The sequence below is a fragment of the Natator depressus genome, chromosome 8, assembly GCF_965152275.1.
Source record: "Natator depressus isolate rNatDep1 chromosome 8, rNatDep2.hap1, whole genome shotgun sequence".
Taxonomy (NCBI): domain Eukaryota; kingdom Metazoa; phylum Chordata; order Testudines; family Cheloniidae; genus Natator; species Natator depressus.
The window spans coordinates 57517493-57541263 of record NC_134241.1 but is presented as its reverse complement, the minus strand read 5'-3'; the positions used below and the strand labels follow the sequence as shown (position 1 = coordinate 57541263).

Genomic DNA, 23771 nt, shown 5'->3' with positions numbered 1-23771 from the left:
GTGGCATGAGTACAATAACATAAGTGCAACAAATCACAAGGCTTGCATGTTCTTCTAGGACAAACCAGAGTCAGATTCTCTCCTCAGTCATGGTAATAATTTCAATGGACTGAGAAGAGAAATTGGCCTTATCTATCACACCATGTTTTTAGATGTAAATCTGAAAAGCTTCTCTTTCCCTAGTCACCTTCCATATCTTCAACAGCTACCTTGGACCCCAGAAAATCTCCCATCAAAAACTTTGTTAAAATCAATACATCTCCACAAAACATTTCAGCTTCAACAAAACAACATATTTTGGTGAGAAAAGGTTTGTTGAAAATTTTCCAACAAGCACTATTACTAATGTAACACAAATAATAATAATAAATAACAAATGATACCTTTTGCAACAGCATTTGTTTTCTTTGGAATAATACATTAAAGGATCTCTCTTTTATTTAAAGCAAAATGTGCCCTATATACTACAGTGATTAGAAAATAAAGATTCTTAATAGTACATATTTCTGAGAAGAGTTTTGTATGTTCTGCAAAGTTGCAATGGTCTGTGAAGCTCCTGAAAGTTCATGCCTATTAGTATAATATGAAATAGGAAATTCAATTGAGGGCATCCTCCTTTGGAGACAGATTTTTGCAATTTCTGCTTTTCTCCTGTTTTCAGTTCAGCCAGACAATAGACAAGGATATTCAGTAAATCCCTAGCTATCTTTCCCTCAATATTCTTTCTGCCATTTATTCTCCAGACTGATGAAAATTTCTCTCTATACCCTGACACCGATCACACCGCTGTAACTATAAAGGTCTGCCTAAGTGAATGTACTGACCTGTGTAGTTCTGTGTGACCCTTGACTGTCAGTCATAAGAAAGTCCAGGAAATACGATTGATTCAATTTTATTATCTGAAGCCATTCATTTGCCATTTTGCAAGTTCAGGCAAAGCCACTGAGAGTAAGAGTTTGAGGGATACCACTTATGCATTTACCTCCTTTTTCACTGTGTTGAAGTTCACTATGGGTCTTAGCATTGGCCAGGTTCTGCCACTCTCATTCACATAATCAATGGGACATAATTTGGCAGTAGGCTATCAGAAAACACTTTTTTGAGTGTTTATTCCTGGGAGATTAATGGAATTTATGTTTCTCTTTATACATATAGTTTTCTCTTTTTAAAATATTTCAAAACAGCAGTCAAACATGAAAAGAAAACAAAAGAATGAACTGCATATAGATAGTCTATATGGTCCCAGGTGCTTGGATACCTTGGTAATCGTCTCTGCCAATACTCCCACCTTTCTCTGCCCAGTTGTCACCCTCACAAGAAATGCACCTTCTTCTGCATGGCCACCATACAGTCTCCCTGAGCTCTCCTGCAAGACCCCTACTCTCTCCATTTTAAAATTCCACTTAAAAATCTGTCATGCTGCCTATAGTTAATCTTGATTTGTATAAAAATCCCTTTGTTGTGAGTACCTTGGATCAGGAACTCTTTCTCCTTTATGTCTGGAAAGCATCTACCATCTTATGGTGTTATCATAAACATGTAATAAAGAATAGTGATGGGTACAGCATATCAGCCTGTATAGAATACACTACAGGTAGACTATCCACAACCATAGGAGAAAGCTGAAACAAGGGTAATCTAGACCAGACAATCTGACTGAATTGGGACATGGAGAAGAATAAGAAAAGATATGATTAGCGTATGCTGGTAAGGGTTGTCCAGCTGTTTGTATACTGTAGTTTTATCTTCCTTGAGACACATCTAGTTCACTCTGCCAAAAGTCTCATCAATTTGCATTGCTAGGGAACTTCCTTGATCTCTTTGCAGACAAAACTCTCATTGACTTCAGGATTGGCCCCAAAGGGAGTAGTTCAAAAGACAGTTGTCCACAGCAGAACTGCCTGTCTGGCTGAGGACATTGTGTTAAAGAAAAGAAACAAGCCAAAGCAAACATCAACTCCTCAAAAACACGTCTAGAAAAGAAGCAGCAAAAAACCTATATATATATCAAAGAACTTCATGTTCCACCATATTGGCACAGAGTGAAGGAAGGTTGGTTCATTTGTAATTTTTCTTTTCCTTTTCCCCAGCTATAAGAAGAAAATAAACTGAAGACAGGACTGTAACATTGTCATTACATAGTGCTGAATCAGTCTTCAGAAATAATACCACATAAAAGTGCTAGTATGTACTGTGATATATTTCAGGAAGTAATTTTGCTATGTCATGATTTATTATTATTATATAAAAGGCTAATTTGTAAAGAACAAACAGCTTTATGTGGATACAGCAATCTCATTAACTTTTCCCCCCCCCATGATTTGAGATCCTGATGAATCTATGTTATTAAGGCTAACAACTGTAATTGACTAATCACATACCTATTGTGGCTAGATGCCATTCATTAAAAAAGGGGGACTATTTATTAGTATAGGGAAGGGGTGCTATTATTTGATCAGTTGCTGACAGGAGTTGTGCTGTCTTGCAAAACCGTCTAGATACAAAGCTTTTTAGCAGATTGACAAGTTCTGTATTAGCTGGATGGAAAAAAATGGCAGTTTATGGAAAACCTGATATTTGCCTTTCTGTCTTCAGCAGCTAAAAGAGAAGTGTGTTTCTACAATCCTATGCATAATACTGATATATCTGAACTTCGACCCATTAATAAGCATGTGATGAACATGTCCTGTGGATAGATTTTTGTACTATATATAATATATCCTGAAGGAGATTTGGAAGGGTAAAAATGTTGTCTTTTGTGCATTCTTCTATCTTCACTATTTAATTAATATACAAGTACTTGACCTTTTATTTTAGGTGCTTGAAGTATCCCAGAGTACATTAGATGTCTGGAAAAGTTTTGATGTTTGGTAGTGGTTTGAGAGATATTGTACTGACTTCCTATTGAATGCCTGTCGAAACACTGTAATACAAACTTTGAACTTGTATTTCAATTTTGAGTGGTAGAAATGCATACTGATCTATCCCCAAACTCTTTTACAGTTGGTTTTTCAGCTGTTTTGACAAGGAAGCATAAGGTAATTGCATAGAAGAATTAAATTGGTATATACAATGAAGGAACAGAAAGCACCAGTTTCACCACAGTCTGTAGAATAGGATGCTACTTTAAAAAAAAAGAGTTAAAATATTTGAGATAAATTAGACATATGTAAATAACTCAAGTCAGAAAGGGGTTCCAAGTAATTTACCAAATGAGTTTGCTAAATTTATCTAGTCTATACCCTCCACTTTAGCCAGTCTTCTTACCTCCATGCGCCGTAGAGTAGCGCATCTCAAATAATTTTGTTCCCTGTGCTACTTTGTGTGCACTGCATCTATCTCTTGGAAACTATGGGATAGCTGCCCAGACTTTTCCAAAATGCACAAAGGCAAGTACTGTTAGGCAGATGACCCAACACAATATTTGTATGCATCCCACTCTTGGCCTTGTGGATGGAGCATGCAGGGCCTGAGAAGAACTATACTAAGCAGAATCCTTCTTCAGGAGCAAGGCAGACTCAGAAGGAAGGCTCTGCATAATCTGTGCTTTGTAATTCCTCTCTATGTAATGCTGAAGAGGCAGAGTGAACAGATGGGACACTGTGCCAATGGCAACATACGGCTGTACTCCCATGGCTGAGAGGGTACTGCAGGAAACCTCTCCACAACTCTGGGGGAAGTTTATAGGGTTAAGGAACAGAATATCTGAAGATTCCCAGCTGACAAAGGGAGGTATGTTGGGGATCTGAAAAACTAATTCCTCCTGACCTTGTTAAGAAGGGAGAGAAAATTTCAGTGCTGCAAAAAGGCTGCCAGCTGCTGTCTTCTTTTCTTTGCTCAACAATTGGAAGTGAAACATCTCTTACAGAAGCGCAACAATGAGATTCCAGGTACACTTCCCTGCTTAGACATTAGCCTCTTGGTGAGAAATACTTCAACTACCCTCATTTCACAGCCCTTAATATCAACGTGCTTATTTTCTGTAGTTCTCTTGGAGCATTGGTAATACCAGCCCATTCAATACTAGATTAATATGCTAATCTGACACAATTTATGTCCACAATTAAACCTAATTATCTGATCATTTTACTCTAAACAACCCCCCAGCCCTGAGAGATTTCATCTGCAGGGTATTCAAATCCCATTCACATACCTATACACCAAAGTAGGTTTCGTAATAAAGATCTCTTGATACTGAGAGTTTGTTCCTTTTTACAGAATCACATGGCAGAGGAGCAAAAAGAATTCCGGGCTAATTTAGTGTCAGTCTGCACTTACGGGTCATATTGTGTCAACTGGGAATCAGCTTGCATTGGGGAAAGTTCAAAGCTTTACAGCCAGACTTTCAAAAATATTTAGGCATCTATTGATGCAGATAGGTTCTTACTGGGATTTTCAAAAGTGCAAAATATCACTAGGAACCTACATAACTTTAAAACTCTAGCCTTTAGTGCACCAGCGAGGCAAAACTTTCTAGGAACAGGAACTGGTGAGGTGGGGGGAAAAGGTGGAACCATGGCTTACCTGCTCTTTCCCCCTATCTGGAGTGGTATGTGCTCCCTAAGGGACACAGAGTGAAAGGGGTTGTCTCATATGTAAGGCATGCAATTGGACCTAGTCCATGCATCAGGAAAACAGAATCAGGGGGCTCTGTACACTTACAAAAAGGGGCTGAGCTAATACGGCCCTAAAGAAAGAAAATATGGCAAGGATATTGGTTGCATAAAATGAAATGAATAAATGAATGTTGTCCTTGTACTTGTAATAGTTTGGTGCAACAAAACAGTTATTGACAGAATCATTATGATAAATTGAGACATATTGTAGTTATATCAATGCTATCTGGGACTAAAGAGACTTCTTTCTCATAGTATTCAGCACTGTTCTTAAGTTAGGAGTGATTTCTACATTGCTTTGTGGGATGGAGTTAGGCAGATCAGCTGAACTGGTGCAAATGTAACCCTTGCAGCTTCTTTAACACTGGTGGAGCCCAGTGCTGATGGTATCTATCAGCCAGAACAGAATGAAAAAAAAATTTCCCAAGGTTTTGTTTTTAACAAAATATAAACATTTGTAAAATGCCTGTGTCATGGGACCTCTCAACACACTGGCGATTCCTGCTTGCCGTTTCAGGAAATTAGCTCAGGTCAGTAGGTGTGCCCTCCAGTGGTAGTTGCTCTCCCATCCTCATCTCCTCCTCCTCCCCCCCACCGCAGTTTGTCTCACTGCCTCTGCTTCGTGGCACAGCCCTCTGGCCATGTCACGATCTGGGTTCCCCCCTTCTGGGGGACTCCTTCTTCAACAGTCTGCCACTTCTCACAGTGGCTTAGAGGTCCATAGCCTGGCTGCTTCTTCAGAAGCGAGTCGGGGGAACCCAGGTCCACCCACTACTCTGGGTCCCAGTTCAGGGACACTGTAAACAACAGCTTCCCCATACCCCTCCTTTCTTTCTCTATCAGACTGTCTCAATTCCCTGGGCCACTTCCCCGCAGCCCCAGCACTTTCGGCTCCTGCCTATGGCTCCTTCACTCTCTTCCCAGGCCGTACAAGTCCTAGCAGCCCTGTTCACAGTGCTAGCTCTGCAGCCCTCTAGGAAGCCAGTCCCCTCCCTTGGACTTCCTGCAGTAGACTCACTTGCTCTGGCCTGCAGCTTCCTTTTATATGGGCTGGCTGGACCCTGATTGGCTGGACCAACTACCACCCTAATTGGCTGCAGCCACTGTCCTAATTGGCTGTTTCCTTGCAGCTCTCCAGACTGGGTTTTAACCCTATCAGGGCAGGTCCAGGGGCAGACACCCCATCACGGCCTGTTCAAGCTGATGTGTGTGAATACAAAGAGTTCTACAGACATTGCAAACTCAGAAGGATTCCAGCTGTTTGTTGCAGGATAAATTGCAATGTATCAATTTATAAGTGTTCAGCTGGACTTGGACTTGCAGATCAAAATCAGAGAAAGGACTCCAAGGACACTCCAAGAGGCTGTGGAAAATGTCAGGGGCTGGAATCTTTTCTTGCAGCAGCTAACCGGAACAAAACCAGCAGCCACTAGTGAGGAAGAGGGAAACTGATCACCATGAGCTGTGTAAGTACATCTCTGCGTCCAGTATGCCTAATGGAAAGGGGTATCCTAATGTGGTCCATGACATCTTTGAAAAACTGGAAAAATTGTTGCATTCGGTTTGTAAAATAAGGGAAAATTACAATATGCAAAACTTCATGAAAATTGTTCAATTAAATGCTGCTACTGGGAAAATATTAGCTACAAAAAGAAGAATGCCAGAAAGGAGAGAAACTGATAGTTTCCTCCTAACCTTCAATAGTCAGTGGCTGCCCTAGGCTCTGAAACCTGAATGTTTATACCTTTTTTTCATTTTCTTAGACCCACCTCCTCACCCCATTCAAGAAAACATCCCTATTCAGGAAATCCTTTAAGCATGTTCTTAACCCATTGAAATTAAATTTACAGTGAACTGTGCTAAGAGTTTTCCTGAATAAGGACAGATTTTTACTTGCTTAAGTGCTTTCCTGAAATGGATCCTCAATGTTTAATATTTTAACTCTAGATGTTCTTGTTACTCATATAAATGTCTAAACTTTTCTGAAGGATTGCCTAGTTTCCATCCAGAATTTTGTCCTATGGAATGTGTCACTTTTGATGAATTATCATTTTCCAACAGAAAATTGTTCCTTCAGGAAATTTCCAACCAAAGCTACACACTCCATTCTGTCTGCAGTATTGATGTGAGATGCCATCGACACTAAAGACACTGAATACAAAAAAAAGGAATTATATAAATAACTTGCCAGTCTGCATGATGATGACAACACGAGGGGAAAAATATCAAAAATACTAAAATTCCAAAATATATCAGTTTGCCCCAGTGTGTCTGTCACTGTACCATACAAACAGCAGATTAGTACTACAAAACTCCAAACCAGTTTACCAGAAATACAGATGTATCAGGAAAAATCCAATAATATCTTAGGGCAGGACTATACTGCTGCAGTGGTGAAGATGCTACTATACCGACAGGAGAGCTTCTTCAATTGGCGTAGTTAATCTATCCACCTCCATGAGAGGCGGTGGCTATGCTGATGTGAGAAGCACTCCTGTCGACAGTGCTGTCCACACCAGAGGTTTGGTTGGTATACCTACATCACTCAGGGGTGTGGATTTTTCACATCCCTGAGTGATGTTGTTATATTTATGGAAGTTTATAGTGTAGATCGAGCTTTATGAGCTTTAGTCTGTAAGATCACTGCAGCTTTCCCAACAGTCAATAAATGTTCCTGTGAGCTATCCAAAAGATAGAAACAAACAGGTGCAGCAATGGGAACCAGAGGAGATACTAAAACCAAAATATTAGGGTTCTAAGGGAAAGCATTGATTTTATAATTCTGTTATCCTTTTAAAAGCTGTTTTGGTGAAGGTGGCTGTGAGTGAATTAGATGTTTGAGCATCAAGCTCCAGAAGGGGACAAAATGGGATAAGCAGAGGATTGACTAGCACTGGGGAGGAAGAGACATTTTTCTTCGCCTAACCTAGGGTAATTTTAACTATGGATTTGGGATTTAATTCTTGAGTATCTGAGATCAAAGGGAATTGAAAGGTGACCATGCATAGAAGCCTCCAGTTGAAAAAAAATAAATAAAAACAAACTGAAAAAGATCAAAAACACTGTACAGGTTTGCTTCTCTTTAGGGCTGTCAATTAATCGCAGTTAACTCATGCAATTAACTCAAAACAATTAATCTTCATTAAAAATTAATCACAATTAATCACACTTATAACAATAGAATACCATTTGAAATTTATTAAATATTTTTGGAAGTTTTTCTATATTTTCAATATTGACTTCAATTACAACACAGAATACAAAGTGCCCAGTACTCACTTTATATTATTTTTATTACAAATATATGCACTATAAAATGATAAACAAAATAAGTAGTATTTTTTCAATTTATCTCAATCAAGTACTGAAGTACAGTGTCTTTATCATAAAAGTGTAACTTACAAATGCAGATTATTATTTTTTTTTGGTTACATTACTGCACTTAAAAACAAAACAGCATAAAACTTTAGAGCCCACAAGCCCACTCAGTCCTACTTCTTATTCTGCTGATCGCTAAGACAAACAACTTTGTTTACATTGATGGGCAATACTGCTGCCTGCTTCTTATTTACAATGTCACCTGAAAGTGAGAACAGGCATTTGCGTGGCACTTTTGCAGCCAGCATTGCAAGTATTTGCATGCCAGATATGCTAAATATTCATATGCCCCTTCTATGCTTCCACCACCATTCCAGAGGACATGCTTCCATGGTGATGATGCTCATTTTAAAAAAAAGCGTCAATTAAATTTGTGACTGTATTTCTTGGGGGGAGAATTGTATGTCTCCTGCTCTGTTTTACCCACATTCTGCATACATTTCATGTTATAGCAGTCTCGGATGATGACCCAGCACATGTTCATTTTAAGAACACTTTCACAGCAGATTTGACAAAACACAAAGAAGGAACGAATGTGAGATTTCTAAAAATAGCTACAGCACTCGATCCAAGGTTTAGGATTCTGAAGTGCAGTGCAAAATCTGAGAGGGATGAGTTATGGAGTATTCTTTTAGAAGTCTTAAAAGAGCAACACTCTGATGTGGAAACTAAACAACCCAAACCACCAAAAAAAGAAAATCAACCTTCTGCTGGAGGCATCTGACTCAGATGATGAAAATGAACATGTGTCAGTCCGCACTGCTTTGGATTGTTATCAAGCAGAACCCATCAGCAGCATGGAAACATGTTCTATGGAATGGTGGTTGAAGCATGAAGGGACATATGAATCTTTAGCGCATCTGGCATGTAAATATTTTGCAACGCAAGCTACAACAGTGTCATGAGAATGCCTGTTTCAGGTGACATTGTAAATAAGAAGCAGGCAGCATTATCTCCTGCAAATTGTAACCAACTTTGTTTGTCTGAGTGACTGGCTGAACAAGAAATAGGACTGAGTGGACTTGTAGGCTCTAAAGTTTTACACTGTTTTGTTCTCAAGTGTAGGAGGGTTTTTGTACATAATTCTACATTTGTAAGTTCAACTTTCATGATAAAGAGATTGCACTACAGTACTTGTATGAGGTGAATTAAAAAATAAAATATTTGGTTTTTTACAGTGCAAATATTTGTAATAAAAATAAATATAACGTGAGCACTGTACACTTTGTATTCTGTGTTGTAATTGAAATTAATACATTTGAAAATGTAGTAAACATCCCAAAATATTTAAAATAAATGGTATTCTATCATTGTTTAACAGCGTGATTAATGGCGATTAATTTTTTTAATTGCTTGACAGCCCTACTTTTCTTTTTTTAAAAAACAAACACACAAACCTTTCTCTTCCAAATGCACGAAGGCCAGTTGGTTATCCAACTCACATTTGTTCCTTTTAAAACCACAGAGGGTCAAATTCACACAGGATATAAGAGGGTAAAACTATAAGAGGGTAAAAAAAAAAAGTAACTGGAGTTCCTGCTGTAAGAACAGACCTGGGTTTTGAACACCCAAGACAGTTAATGAGGATTCTTGGCAATATACAGTGGCAGAGCGTTCTCTCTTCCTGCTTCCTTTTTTAACCTAGTGTAGCTTCTCTCTATAAAAGAGAGGCCAGATCCTGGTCGTATTCAAGTTCCTTTCCAGTGTTCCAGCATGTAGTCTATTCACTTTTTCTCTTGGTTTTCTTCTCTGTGTTATTTGTAACACAGTGGTTTTAGTCCATCCATTGTATATCAAAATGGTGATGAGGGCTGAACTTTGTAGTTTATCTATTCTCCCCTGAGAAAGTCTGGTGAAACTCATGACTGTCTAGTTCTCCTAAATTCACATGGTGTGGTGGTGTTTGGATTTTGAATGCTGCAAGGGACTATTTAATTTAAAAATAGTTTCATTTACTTCAAAACTCACAAAAATATTTATTTTGATATCCTGTTTTCTGAAACCTTTGCTTTAGATTAGATTGAGACTTTAGGTATCTGAGCAAGGATCAATGCATGAACTGTCGTACCCCAATAGAAGCCATAGGAGGTGCTGGGACACAGGAAAACCTTCTGACTTAGAGAGAATTCCTGCCTGCTTCCTCCTAGTTCAGGGGAGGTGGTAATTTGTAGCTGTCCTGCATCAACAGCAAATCCTCCTACTAGCTGGCAAGTTTGGGGCCATTCATCTCTGGGGAAAGCCACAGCTAGACTCACTCCCTGCCATTCCCCACTCAGCTGTTCCAGGGAATATAAAGCAAGAATGCAGTTCCTAATTGCTCCTGCACACCAAAAACTAAGACCAAGATAAGCCATGCAAGGGTTAAAGTGGAATTCTTATTCCCCATTACTCACCCCCCATGCCAGGCACGCAGTCCAAGTCACAATATAACCCTTGGTGGTTTTTTTAATCACATCATATATTGTGAAGACTCAAGTACTGGAATGTCCCTTTAAACACCATGACATACTCTTAATTACAATGAAAAATAAATCAAATGATACAAGTTAGCATAGAACATCAGTAATTCTCCAACTTTCATCTCCTATGAATCATGATAGCACATTTTAATCACTGAATGTTTTACTTAGCAACAGTTGCAAGAAAATCTGCATCTTAATCTACAGTTCCAAGAAAGATGACAACCTCTTTCAGGAAATGACCAAGGTTATAATGCGTATTTTAAATCTTTGCTTTGCCTATATTTTTAGTTGACTCGTAAATACACAGTAAGTCTTCAGGTTGTCTTATTTTGTTTTACTGAAGATCACAAAAAGGTCATACTGAAATGATTGACTTCAAGGGTGAAAGCTGTCAATCTCAGGTTTTTCTTTGTGAAAGCAGAGAAATCAAGGCTGTTTTAGACTAGGAAATGTGTCAAGATATTAATATTCTCATTTTCTTACACTTTGAAAACTTTTGTTACCATATCTTCTGTATTTTTCTCACAGCCTATTCATTCTACAGAATGTTTGTCATGTACTTTCTCAGGCCAAATTCTGTATTTCAACACAATAAAAAGCCTATAGGAATCTGTCTTACTTAAAAGCTTAGATAGGCCTATTTTAGAGTATATGCAGGTGTCATTCACACTGAAGTTTTACCTCAGACCATTCTGAGCTCAATATTCTAGATTGGCAGGAGGGGAAAGAGGGGCCTAGCTTATAACCGCAAGGAGGATACAAGACCAAGAAAAATTGAACAAAAAACTTTGAGTTGATAAAATGACAGTCCTTGAAAGAAAGGAGAGAGTGAGCCAAAGAATGTTAGGGAGCAGATTGAAGTTCAGTCCACGGAGGCTGTTGATGTTGCAGGTTTTCTGGAGGAAGCAGGTTGAATTCTGGAGTGAACTGGTCCTTTGTGTGCTTCATGGTTTAAGGATTGTGTTTTATGAGTCCTGATATTCCTTCAGAGTTGGCAAAATAATTATCCTAGTTCTCCAAATGTTAGTAAGGCATGAGGTTCTGTGGTGGGGCAGAAGTTTGATCTCTTGGAGAGTACAGATAATTCAGTTCTGTTTAGGGACAGTGTAGTGAGGCATAAGCTGGGCCCCACTGGTTTCTGCCCCTGCTTCCCTTGCAAATCAGTCAGGGACACCTCAGGTTGATGTAAACACCAGTGGTCTTTATTTACAGCTGTTTCCCACCACCACCTTGCTATCTATGTCCAGGTTTTTCACAGCCAAACTTTACCAGCAACAGGCCTGGCAAGCAGCAGACTAGAGGGCAGGGCAGGGCAGGGCAGGGCCTCATCCCTCCCCGCCCCTCTCTGTGCCTGACCTTTCTCTTCCCCCCCCCCCTCTGGTTTCATTTCTGCCAGCCTTTATTGCCCCGGCTAATTAGGCTGGGAGCTGTTTCTTGTTGCCAGGCAGGCACAGGGCTCTTCAGCCAGCCCCAATCCATTCCCTTTGACTGGCGCTGGAGTGGCAGGGGGCTGATTAAGCCCTCTTACTTAGCACCTTGTCACACACTTCCCCCCTTAGGTAACTGCTAGGTTTGTCCTTGCCCATCCTCTTCTCCCTCCACCAGTGGGGTTACTCTGGGAGAGTCTCTTATCTCCCACTGGGTGATCACCAGGGTCATCCTTGTAGGGTTCGTTCATCCCCCACCCGCAGAACATACATTGGGTAAGGGGTAGACAGCCCCACAACTCCGCTGCCACCCACAGATCTTCACACCAGTCGCACCCCCAGGTTTGTCCTTTCAGCTGCTCCCCATTTCCCTCTGGCAGGGAATTGGGATCAGTTCGAACTTCCTCCAGGACACCCAGGGCTTCAGGGTCTCCTACCATTTCCAATGGGGACCGGGTCTCCTTGCCTGGAAGGGGTCTATTTTGGGGCACTCCTTAGGTCCCTCCCCCTCTAATTCTTTGTCTTCCCCATTTGGGCTCTGTTGTCTAGGGTTTTCTTCTGTTTTTTCCTGAGGACCTTGGTCTTCCCCCTCTCTGGGGTCCACTAGTGTAGGGGGATCCCCTCTCTCCGGGGTCCCTCCCCTTTTCCTTCCTGTGGGTCTCCTCCCACTGCCTCCTTTCCCCTTTGGGAAGGGGTCCCAGTCCATCCCCAGTACCACTGGGTACAGTAACCCCTCCACTACCCCGATCTGTTTCCCGCAGAACCTTCCTCATCCTTCCAGGGGCACCTGGACCATGGGGCAGTGCTTCCTAGCCCTGTGGATGCACTCAAGTTTCATCCTCACACAGGGGATAAGGCAGTAAGGTTTTACCAGCCCCCTCTAGATGAGCGAGCATGCCGAGGCCATGTCTACCAGGCTTCTCTGGGGCTTCCTTTCCACTCTCACTGGAATGGTGGCTAGTCCTTGCCCCTTTCCCCGCCCTCCAACATTAGTCCAGCTGCAAAACTTGGCTAGGCCGCATTCCATCTCCGGGCAGTCCCCCCTTTTATGTCCTGGCCGCCCACGCTGTTAGCACACAAGCTGTCCGGGGCAACTGGGGGCTCCTCTGGTCTCCTCCTTCTTCCTTTCCAGGCCCTTCCTGCGTGGGAGGTGGGGTTTCTCTGGGTATTTTCCCCCACTCCAGGTTGCGGCATGTCCAACCCTCCTTCCAGGGGAAGTATGCCTCTGCATACTTCTCAGTTAACTTAACTGCGGCCTCCTCTGTGCTTGGCTGGTATTGCCTGACCCAGACTCGCACGCTCTCGGGAAGGTCCTGTAAAAAACTGTTCGGGTATCACTCAGTCCATAATTTTCCTCACTATTTGGGTATCTGGCTGCAACCAATGAGTGGCCCAGTCCATCAGCTTCTGGGTGAATGCCCAGGGCTGTAATATCCCATCCACCGGGAGGATTGAAACTTCTGCCAGCATTTCTCTGCCAACAGTCCCACATGCTTTAGGGCGGCTGCCTTCACTGCCTCAGTCTTTGGCCTGGTCATTGCTCAGTGCCATATAGGCTGCTTGAGCCTCGCTGGCTACATAGGGCAACCTGGGCCCTATGGCTGGCTCCCTATCCCATCTGGTGCCCAGGGCTACTTGCTCAAAGGGACAGAGGAAGGCATCCAGATCATCAGCAGGGTCATTCTTACACAGGCCCAATCCTGTCATGTGGGTGCCATCACCCCCCACCCTCCAGGGGACTCACCAGTCTCTGTTGGAGCTGCTTCTGCACATTGGCATGCTCCTTTATAAAGTCCTGCAGGGATTTCTGTTGTTCCACCTGCCAAGAGACTGAGGCCTGCCTATCTAGCTGGTGGGATTGCCGGAAGGCTTGTTGTGCCTTTTGCATCTTGTCCCGCTGCTTCGCTAGCCACTGCAGGGTCCTCTCCATCTCCAGGCTCCCAAACTCTTGTGCTGGCTTATATCCTGGACAAAGCCATCACGTGTAGTGAGGCGTAAGCTGGGCCTCTCTGGTTTCTGCCACTGCTTCCCTCACAGATCAGTCAGGGATGCCTCAGGTTGAAGCAAACACCAGTGCTTTTTATTTAGAGCTGTTTTCCCTGCACTATCTATGTACAGGTTTTTCACAGCCAAACTTTGCTAGCAGCAGGAGGGGAGGGCTCAGGCCAGGCCCCACCTGTCTCTGTGCCTGGCCTGTCTTTCCCTCCCTCTGACTTCCTTCCTACCAGCCTTTATAGCCCCTGGCTAATTAGATTGGCAGCTGTTGCTCATTGCCAGGCAAGCACAGGGCTCTTCAACCAGCCCCAATCCATTCCCCTTGACTGGGGCTGGAGTGGCAGGGGGCTGATTAAGCCCTCCTTACTTAGCACCCTGTCACAGGCAGTGTTGATAGATTTATGATGTTGGGGTGTTGTGTAATCTCTCTGTGGTGGGTCCTGGTGTCATTTCTCACTGAGGACACCTGCATTGTCTTTTAAGTATTGATACATGGGTGGCTACCTGAAGCTATTGTCCTCTTATAGTATTTAGATGCTGCTTGTAATTATTAGAACTGGGAGCATTGGCTGTTGGGAGTCTGAAAACACAGGAAACAGGAAGGGGGGGAAGTTGAGGAGGCAGAGTGAGAGCTACCAAGGGTGCAGCAGCAGCAGCAGCTTGGTAAAGAGGTTTCCACTTTAAAAATAAAGTCCTGTTGAAGTTTGTTAGTACCTTGCCTGGTTGCTACAACATTTTGGCGATGAGGATGGGATCTTCTGCCTCTGAACCCACCTGCACCATTTCTGCAAAGCCCAGGTGAGCCTCCAATTGCTTTTACTTCCTGGATCCATATGTTTGAGACTTATCTGCTTGCAATCAGTGCTACAGAGATTTCTGAAGTAAGAAAGTGTGCTCTGCTAATCCACTGCCTTGGAGCAGAAAGGCACCATATATTTTACACTTTTCCCCTTGCAGATGACAAATATGAGACTGCACTCACTGTATTAAAGTAATGAAGTATATTGCTTCCCTGAGGAGTCTGATTGTAACTTGTGACTTTGGGAATATGGCAGATGAGATAACTAGAGACCAGCTCACTGAGAAAACAACCATGCTTTGTGTAAGAGAACGTTTACTTCTAGAACCACAACTTACACTAGAAAAAGCAATAACCATTGCTACTCAGATTGAGTCAGCTATAGGTGAAGCCAAAATAATGAGTCCTGGCTGTGACTCCTTTGCAGAAAAGCTCACTATCGGTGCAGACAAACAATTCCAAGAGTAAAAGTAATGGAAAACCACTGAATCAGAAAATTCAAAATACAGTAAAAGCATGCTTTCCCTGTGGATCCCCACAACACCTTGCAAGCTACACAGGATGTCCAGCAAAAGTAGCTCAGTGCAATCATTGCAAAAAGATTGGGGATTTTTGCTAAACTACATCGCAGCAGCCAGTTCAATGAACAGGTGCATGCAGTTACAATACCAGATGTTACTGCGCTGAGCGTGGATAAAATCACTACTGTACATATTCCAGAACAAATAAAGTGCACTGTAAACGTTTCCGCCATACCCTCAGGCAAATCACACTCTATTTCAGCTAATGTTGGACACTGGCTCAGCAGTATCTATACTACCTGATTCCATCTATTTGCATTACTTTAAAGATGTGTCTCTTACTGAATCCAAACTTCACTTGGTGTATATTTGAAAAACCATATTCCAGTGCATGGCTGCCTGCCAGCAATAGTTACTTTTGGTGATTGCTGTGTAACTGCAGAGTTCTACATTGTCCACAAAAGCATTCCTATCCCTGGAAGAGATTTATTGGCTGCTTTAAATCTCAGGATAGTTAATGGATGAATTGATCTTCCTCAGCAAAGCACTCTTGCGGTATACACACCAGTTTCAGCTGGGACCCAACACCAGGTTGAGGAGAAACTCGGCTGTGCTTATGGGTTTCTGTATAAAGTTAAAATGTGGAATAATGTGATGTCTGTACAACAGAAGTTACGGCATTTACTATTTTTAGTCAGGGAAGCTGTTTCAGAGGAACTTAGAAAACTTGTTCAAAAGGACATTATTGAAGAGTGACTCCTGCGAATGGGTTTCACCTATAGTAGTGACGCAGAAGAAGGGTGGAGGCATTTGCCTTTGTGTGGACTTAAGGGAGCCAAATAAAGCTATTGTGATTGACAGCCATCCTCTTCCTCACATAGAAGAAGTATTTGTAGAACTCTGTGGAACAAAGATGTTTTCTATTCTTGATTTGCAGACCGCATACTACCAGGTTATGTTGCATGAAGATAGCAGAGACCTCACAGCATTTATTACACATGAGGGACTATTCCTTTTTAAACGTGTTCCGTATGGTCTCACATGTGCCCCAAGTGCCTTCCAAAAAATGATGTCATTGATTCTGAAGAATCAACATGGAGTTCAGTGCTATCTGGATGATATTATCATGTTTGGAAATACTTCTGAGGAGCATGACAGTAACCTGCAGTCAGTTCTAAACTGCATCAGCAAAGCAGGCCACAAGGTGAATAGGTTCATATGCAAATTTAGACAAACTGAACTCTCCTTTCTGGGCATACAATTTCACAGGCTGGACTAAAACCTGATCCAGATCATATCCTGGCAATTTCAAATGCTCCTCCTCCAACAGATTTGCAAACCTTACGTTCCTTCTTGGGTCTTACCTCCTGGTATGCAAAATTCATTCCCAGTTATGCTTTTGTTATTGAACCGTTATGAGAATTACTACAGAGAAGTTCATCCTTAGTGTGGACAATGGATGCACAAGATAGTTTCGAAATGGTGAAAGACTTGATTGTACATAGTCTAGTACTTGCACTATTCAGTCCTGCATTGCCCACATTGTAACTACTGATGCTTCTGATTATGGACTTGGGGCTGTCCTCACACAACTTCATGAGGACAACACAGAGAGGACTGTTGCATTTGCTTCAAGGACACTAAGTAATGCTGAGAGGAAATATTCTACAGTCGAAAAAGAAGCACTTGCTTGTGTCTGGGCCACTGAAAAATGGAGAACTTACCTGTGGGGCCGCACGTTCAAGTTGCGCACAGACCACAGCCCTTTGACGACGTTGCTCACCAGAAAAGGACTGGGAAGAGCAGGATATCGTATTGCTAGATGGTCTGCAAGACTACTCTCTTTCAGTTATGAAATGGAATATAAGCCTGGAAACCAAAATGTGGTAGCTGATTGCTTTTCTCACCTGCCTTTACCTTCACCAGATGGTCCACCGGAGGATGAGGAAGTAGTAGTTGCACTTATTACAAGCACTCTTACTGCAGTTACAAAAGAACAATTTCAAGCTGCTTGTTCAGTGTGTCCAATTCAACAAAAACTATGGGAATTTCTGACAAAGAGATGGCCCAGTAACCCTAAAAACCTTGACCCAGTTTTGCTGCCTTATTTTAGAGTTCAGGATGAACTTTCTTTGCTTGGTGACTGTGTGCTACGAGGTACACACTGGCTACTTGTGCCAGGAGAATTACAGTAAAAACTCATACACCTGGCAGTTGATACTCATCAAGGAATTGTCCGAACCAAACAACAATTACGGGATCTGTATTGGTGGCCAGGGATGGACTCTCAAACTGAAGCACTCATAAAATCCTGTGTCACTTGCCAAATGCATGATAATACAGCAGTGACATGTACCCCTCCATTACAGCCTGTTCCTCTTACTGAATCTGCATGGGGAAAAGTGGTGATTGACATTGTAGGACCCTTTGATATTGCTCCAAGTGACTGCCGTTATGCCATCACTTTAATAGACTATTTCAGTAAATGGCCTGAGGTAGCGTTTACATCGCAAATCTCTTCTGCTACAGTAATTAAGTTCCTCTTGTCAGTTTTTAGCAGGGAAGGTAACCCCAAAGAACTGGTTTCAGATAATGGTAGTCAATTTACTTCCCTGGAGTTTGAAACTTTTCTAGCAGAGAGGAACATTTTACACAGGTCATCCTTATATTACCCTCAAGCCAATGGGGAAATCGAACGGTTTAACAGAAGTTTGAAAGAGAGTTTGCAAATGGCTAAACTGGAAGGGCGATTGTGGATAACCTTCACTACTGATTGCTTGCAAGCATACCAGGCTACACGACATGCCACAATGCAAAGATCACCCGCAGAGTTACTGCATGGGAAACAGATGAATACTAAACTGAACATTGCTGGATTGTTAAAGGCACAACCTGATGCCCCATCTGAGGATGATGTGAGAAAAACAGTTGAACAGAACCGAGCAAAGTATACGGCTTTCATGGACAACCGGCGGGGTGCTAAGGAACCAAAGTTTGAGAGCAGTTCCTTTGTTAGAATACAAAAACCTGAAATTTTACTCAAAGGGGACCATAAATTCACAGCTCCTCTTAAAATCATAGAGAAGAAGGGACCTTACACCTATCGACTTTTTGATGGAATGCTTCTTATCTCGCACATGCTTATGCACCAAGAGGAGATTATGCCAACACCCAGTCTGCATTGGATGACTTCAGTGTAGTATCAACACAACAAGACATTGCACTGGAACCGGGGCTTGAGATACGGCCTGTCAGACCCAGATGACCACCTGTCTGGACTAGGAACTATGTTATGTAGTATCTACAGTGTTTTCAGTGTAATATTTCTGCCAACAGTATCGTGTCTTGTTTCATATTTTTCCTGTGGTTAGAACAACAATGTTTATTTTAATTGGGAGAGTTTCTTAAGAGAGGAGGGAGTGTGGTGTTTAGATGCTGCTTGTAATTATTAGAACTGGGAGCACTGGCTGTTGGGAGTCTGAAAGGACAGGAAACAGGAACGGGGGACGGGAGTTGAGGAGGCGGAGTGAGAGCTACTGAGGGTGCAGCAGCAGCTTGGTAAAGAGGTTTCCACTTTAAAAATAAAGTCCTGTTGAAGTTTGTTAGTACCTTGCCTGGTTGCTACAACATCTGTCTTTTGCTCTCCTGCAGCTAACCCCTGCTTGAATTAAGCCCTTATAATCATATAGCAGATCCCTTTACATCAGACAAACAAATAGAACATATAATATCCGTGAATTATTACATAACGCCAAGTCTGTCAGACTCTTTAATGTCCATAGACTCCTTTCCCATGACACCTTACATTCCTTTCCTTAACTGTGTTCTCTCCACTGGTTCTGATGGCTGCTTAGCCTAAAAACCATGAAGCATACATCCTGGACACAGTTGAGAGAGGAAACTGTACTATGAATATTTTTGTTTTGTTTTTTTTCCTGTAAGATAACCATGTTTAATCTCATCCAACCTTATTGGCTAGATTTATATCCCTTACTTGTTGAAGTTAATAGATCCTCAAGATGATGCATGTGATCATACCAAAGGCATAGTCTGTGCAGTTTAAATGAGACTATCAGGTACTGAAATTATCTTGTTTTAAGATGAATGAAAACACTTGAGTGACAGCAGAACATAATATGGCAAAATGTGATGATGGCAAAATATGGCTTTCACCATGCTTGATTTCCTTCCTGTTAATGAAAGTTAATTGTTTCTCTGAGATCAAATATTTTGTTTAGATTATGTTTAGAATGGAGATCTGGAGGCTAATATAAAGTATGCGAATGCAAAGCAGACACTCTTGTTAGTGATACACAGACTATGTGAATCTTCCACTTTGTGTAACATAGTTAGTTGGATGCTGTCGGGTAAAATTGGAGTCTAGGGAACATCATTTGCTTCATATCTAGAATTTGGTCTGATTTGGTTTTTAATGTAGGTGATTCATGTACTGTAAGTACACAAAGTATAAAATTCATATACCGTAATACATTAAATTCACCCCATGCAGAAAGAATGAGCAAGGCCTATGCACCACTTAAGTCCCATTGAATGGCTGAAACATCATCAAATCCTATAAACAGTTGAAAAAATACAAATGAACATTATCTGCTCATTGATTTCCCAATCTAAATGTGTCACAATTCTACTTGATACCTGAAAATGTTCCTTTCTGTGTTTGGGTCTCTGATTTTGCTGCAAGACAGTACTCCTTGTCAGTGAAGCATATCTAACTTTGAAGCACTTACCTAGCCACAATTTCCATTGAAACTGATGAGAGCTTGGACTGTACACAGTATTGTGCGTGACAGTAAACCTGTGTGTGTTGCCAAATCTCACTTGTGGTTAAACCATGTCCTTCCCATTTATATTAGTGGAATTTGCCTTAATAAGGACTATACACAGCCCTCATTCCATGTGTAGAATTCCCATTGACATCAAAGGCAATTCCTTACATGACTGGAGGGTAACACATGACCCATAGGCCTTGCTTAACTTTAGTCACGTGCTTAAATTCATCCCGATTCAGCAAAGCACTAATGCACATATTTGTCCCAATGATTTCATGAGATTAGGTTTACATAAGGCAGTAATTCCATTGAAATCAATGTGAATCTTACAGGCATAAAGTTAATCACATCCCTTAGTCTTTGTAGAATTGGGGCCTAAGTGATAAAGAGCCATGTGGATCACTTTCATCATTTTCCACAGTACCTTTTTTGCAATAATAATAAAGGCTCATTATGGCATCTGTAACTGAATTATATAATATTCCAGTCTAAATTGCTAACACTAGAAGTTGAAATCTGTAACATATGTAGCAAACTGTGCAGTTCAAGGTGAAATTAAATATAAATTAGATATAAAAATGACTGTTGTTTATCTTTATTGTGGTTAAATGTTTGAATCTAGGTTCTCATAAAACTCATGTTGTGAGCCATGGAGGTATCTATGGAATGGGAAAAAAAAAGCCAAGAAGAAATGCGTATTACTTTCTGTTTTATACATGTTTGGAACTCACGTAGGACCTTATCCAAACCAAATGAAGTCATCAAGAGTCTTTCCAGTTACTTCAAAGAGTTTTGATTCAAGCCCTTAATCATTTATTAGACAAATGCATTTATAGGAGTGTGACCCTTGGTCCTTGGGGCAGCCCTCACTGGAAATGCCAAGGTCAGGGCAGTCTACAACAGGGAGAGCAGATCTTCCAAGATTGGTAAGTAATACTGAAGTTATTCTCCTCAACCAGTCACAAACTCTGTTTCTGATCCCCACACTGATTATCAAGAAGCAAAAAATAAATCACACAGCCTCCTTTATTGCATTCCAGTTCTCTGGCTCCCAATCAGCACCTAGGTCCAGTACAGTGAGAAGTTATTTTAACCTCTGCTTACGTATACAAAAATATTCTTCTGACCCCAAAGGCTCAGCCATGTTACCAGGTCAGTATAGGTTTGGATCTTACCCAAAATATCACGCTACCAACCAATCATTTAGTGTCTAAAATTAAAGGTTTATTATAAAGGAAAACGAAAGAACAAGAAGAGAGATGTTAAATGGTAAAACAGTCACATACATACAAAGACTTCAAAGTCCATATATCAGGTTCCTAGCAGTATTGGTGAGTTTGCTGGCTTGAAAGTCCCTCTGGAACACATCCTCAGCTTGGATGGGTCCTTTGTTCGGTTTATAGCAAAGTTCCTCCAGAGGTAAGAAGCAGAATTGAAGACAAAATTGAGAAGATGTCACTGCCTTTTATAATCTTTTGCCATGTGGCTTGTACTACTTTTGTTTCAAACACAAACTGCCCCGCACATGGCTTGGAGGTCTTAGGCAGTTGGAAGTTCTGTCCATAGACATGCCCCTGCATGCCTTGCTGAGTAATAATGTGTATCTGCCTTCTCTCAATGGGTCAGTTGTATAACTGATGGTCCTTAATGGGCCATCAAACAAACTAGGCAGAGCTGATGCCCAAACTGTCTGGGGGTGACACCCAGAAGCATAGCACAAGTTTTAAATACAGACATATGTATTTAAACTTCTGCCAGGCCAAGTTGATAGCAGCAAGGGCCGGGTTCAGTACACAGGGGTTCCCTCTCATCAAAGCAAATGCAAAACTGGCTTGAGCCCCCACCCAGTGACCTGGGAAAATCTTACACACCCCCTGGGTGCCTCAAAGAGGCCATACTGCCCCTCTCACCAAGAGTCTCAGTGTAGCAGAGAATCTTTAATAACATGAGGTAAACAACATCAGCATTAAATTGGGGAAACACCACAACTAGTGTTCATTAACCAAACCATGAGCAAAGACCCACCCCAGCAAATTGGGCCACATCCTTTACCTCGGGTTCTTGAGCCCCAGAACCCAAATGTCTCTTGAGTCCAGCAGTCCACAAATCACCCAAAGTCCAAAAAGTCCAGCCCCAGAGTTCAAAAGTTCATCTGCAGAGTGTTACTCCCCAGTCTGGCTAAAAATGTGCCTCTGTGTGTGTGGGGGGGGGAAGAAGAGGTAAGGGGCACCTTACGTGACCTGAAGCTGACTGCCTCTCAGGGCTCCGCTCTGCACAACTCAGCTCGCCATCTCACAAACGCTCTGCCAGCCTATCCACAAACATCACCACTGCACTCTAGATCTTCCGGCTCCCCACTACTTGACACAGTGCTCAGTAATTTCAGCTCTCAGTGACTTCAGCTCATAGTAGTGGGAGCCTTAGTGCTAGTGCACCATAAGGCTAAAATGAATTCAGCACAGTACCTGTAGCAAGACTCTTAATAGACCCAAAATTAGCTCTGACATTCCACAGTGGAGAAAGACAGAGGTGCAATTGGTGTTTCAGGCACTCACAAAGGGGCCCACACCACCAGGTACTAATACCTGTCTCAAGCCTCTCTCAATTCACAGAGTTTTGGAACCCATGTCCCTTGCCTAGTGAGTGCTACTTAGTTGATGGTGAGTCCCTCCATCATAACAAAAGGCCAAGTACGGTTCCAAGCACAGTTCCCATAATCAGGGTAATGACAATTTATTCTTCCTGCCCCAATAACAGAGACACTGGGGATCCCACAACAGCCAAAGTGACCATTTGGGCAGCTATGGCCTCATTCTAGGCGGGGTGGGTGTGCCTATGCAAATGATATCGGCCCCTGAAGTTCGTTTCCACAATTTGCCACACCTCACCACCAGATGTCAGGGTGGAGCTCATCCTGACTCTGCTTACACATACGTATTTATAACTCATAATACAAAGGTGATACAAACACATACATGAGATTATCATGTCTGGCAAATTATAGCATTTTTGTAGATAACTTGCATGGCACATCTGGCATAACTCATTACAATTTTACCATATGAATATTCATAATATCTTCAAGTGTCCCCCAGATTCCATACACCATCACAAGGAGTAGTTTGGTTTTACAACAACTATTGCCTTTACTCCGCAATTCATTTTTTTATAATGTGGAATTTATTTTCTGTACACTTTACACTGGCAAATTACTCTCCAACTAGAGTTATACCAGTTCTGTTCAAATAAAGTGAGCTTCAACATTAGCCCATTCTAATAGATTGATAAGAGGCATTCTAATGCATTGCTAGAGACTGTCTCTAACTGTATGAAGCAACAGACACGTCTTTAAAAAGACAGATACTGCAAAATCAGTACACTGAAGTCTGACATACATGGGCAACATATGTAAATATTATGTAAATCAAGGTAGATCAATTGATGTCAAGTATGTAAATATATACAGCTAAGTATCTGGCCCGCTCCAAATAACAATAGATGCAACTAGGAAAAAACAGTGCTAATTCATCACATAAGAAGACAGGTGAAAATGGCAGCTATTTTTTCTTGCTGTGAACTAGATATTTATTTGCTAACGCCTATTAGCTTTTAGGAAGTTATGCATACATAGCACTTGAATTATGAGAGGAAACTAGTCCCATAAAATTTAAATAATTTAAAATATGGCCCCTGGAATATAATCATAAGATAAATCATCTTTTTATTTCATGAGGGTCTCTATCAACAGCAGGTCAAAGTTAAATATAATAGCATTTGGTACAC

At 41.6% G+C, this 23771-nt stretch overlaps 1 long non-coding RNA gene across 1 annotated transcript in view; it reads right to left on the bottom strand.

Annotated features, from left to right (window-relative positions):
- LOC141992857 (uncharacterized) overlaps positions 1-3312 on the bottom strand; it is a 101476-nt gene extending 98164 nt beyond the window's left edge. Inside the window, exon 1 of the long non-coding RNA XR_012640670.1 lies at positions 3268-3312. This is a non-coding gene — a long non-coding RNA (uncharacterized LOC141992857). The remainder of the gene's footprint in view (positions 1-3267) is intronic.
- Between the last annotated feature and the right edge of the window lie 20459 nt (positions 3313-23771).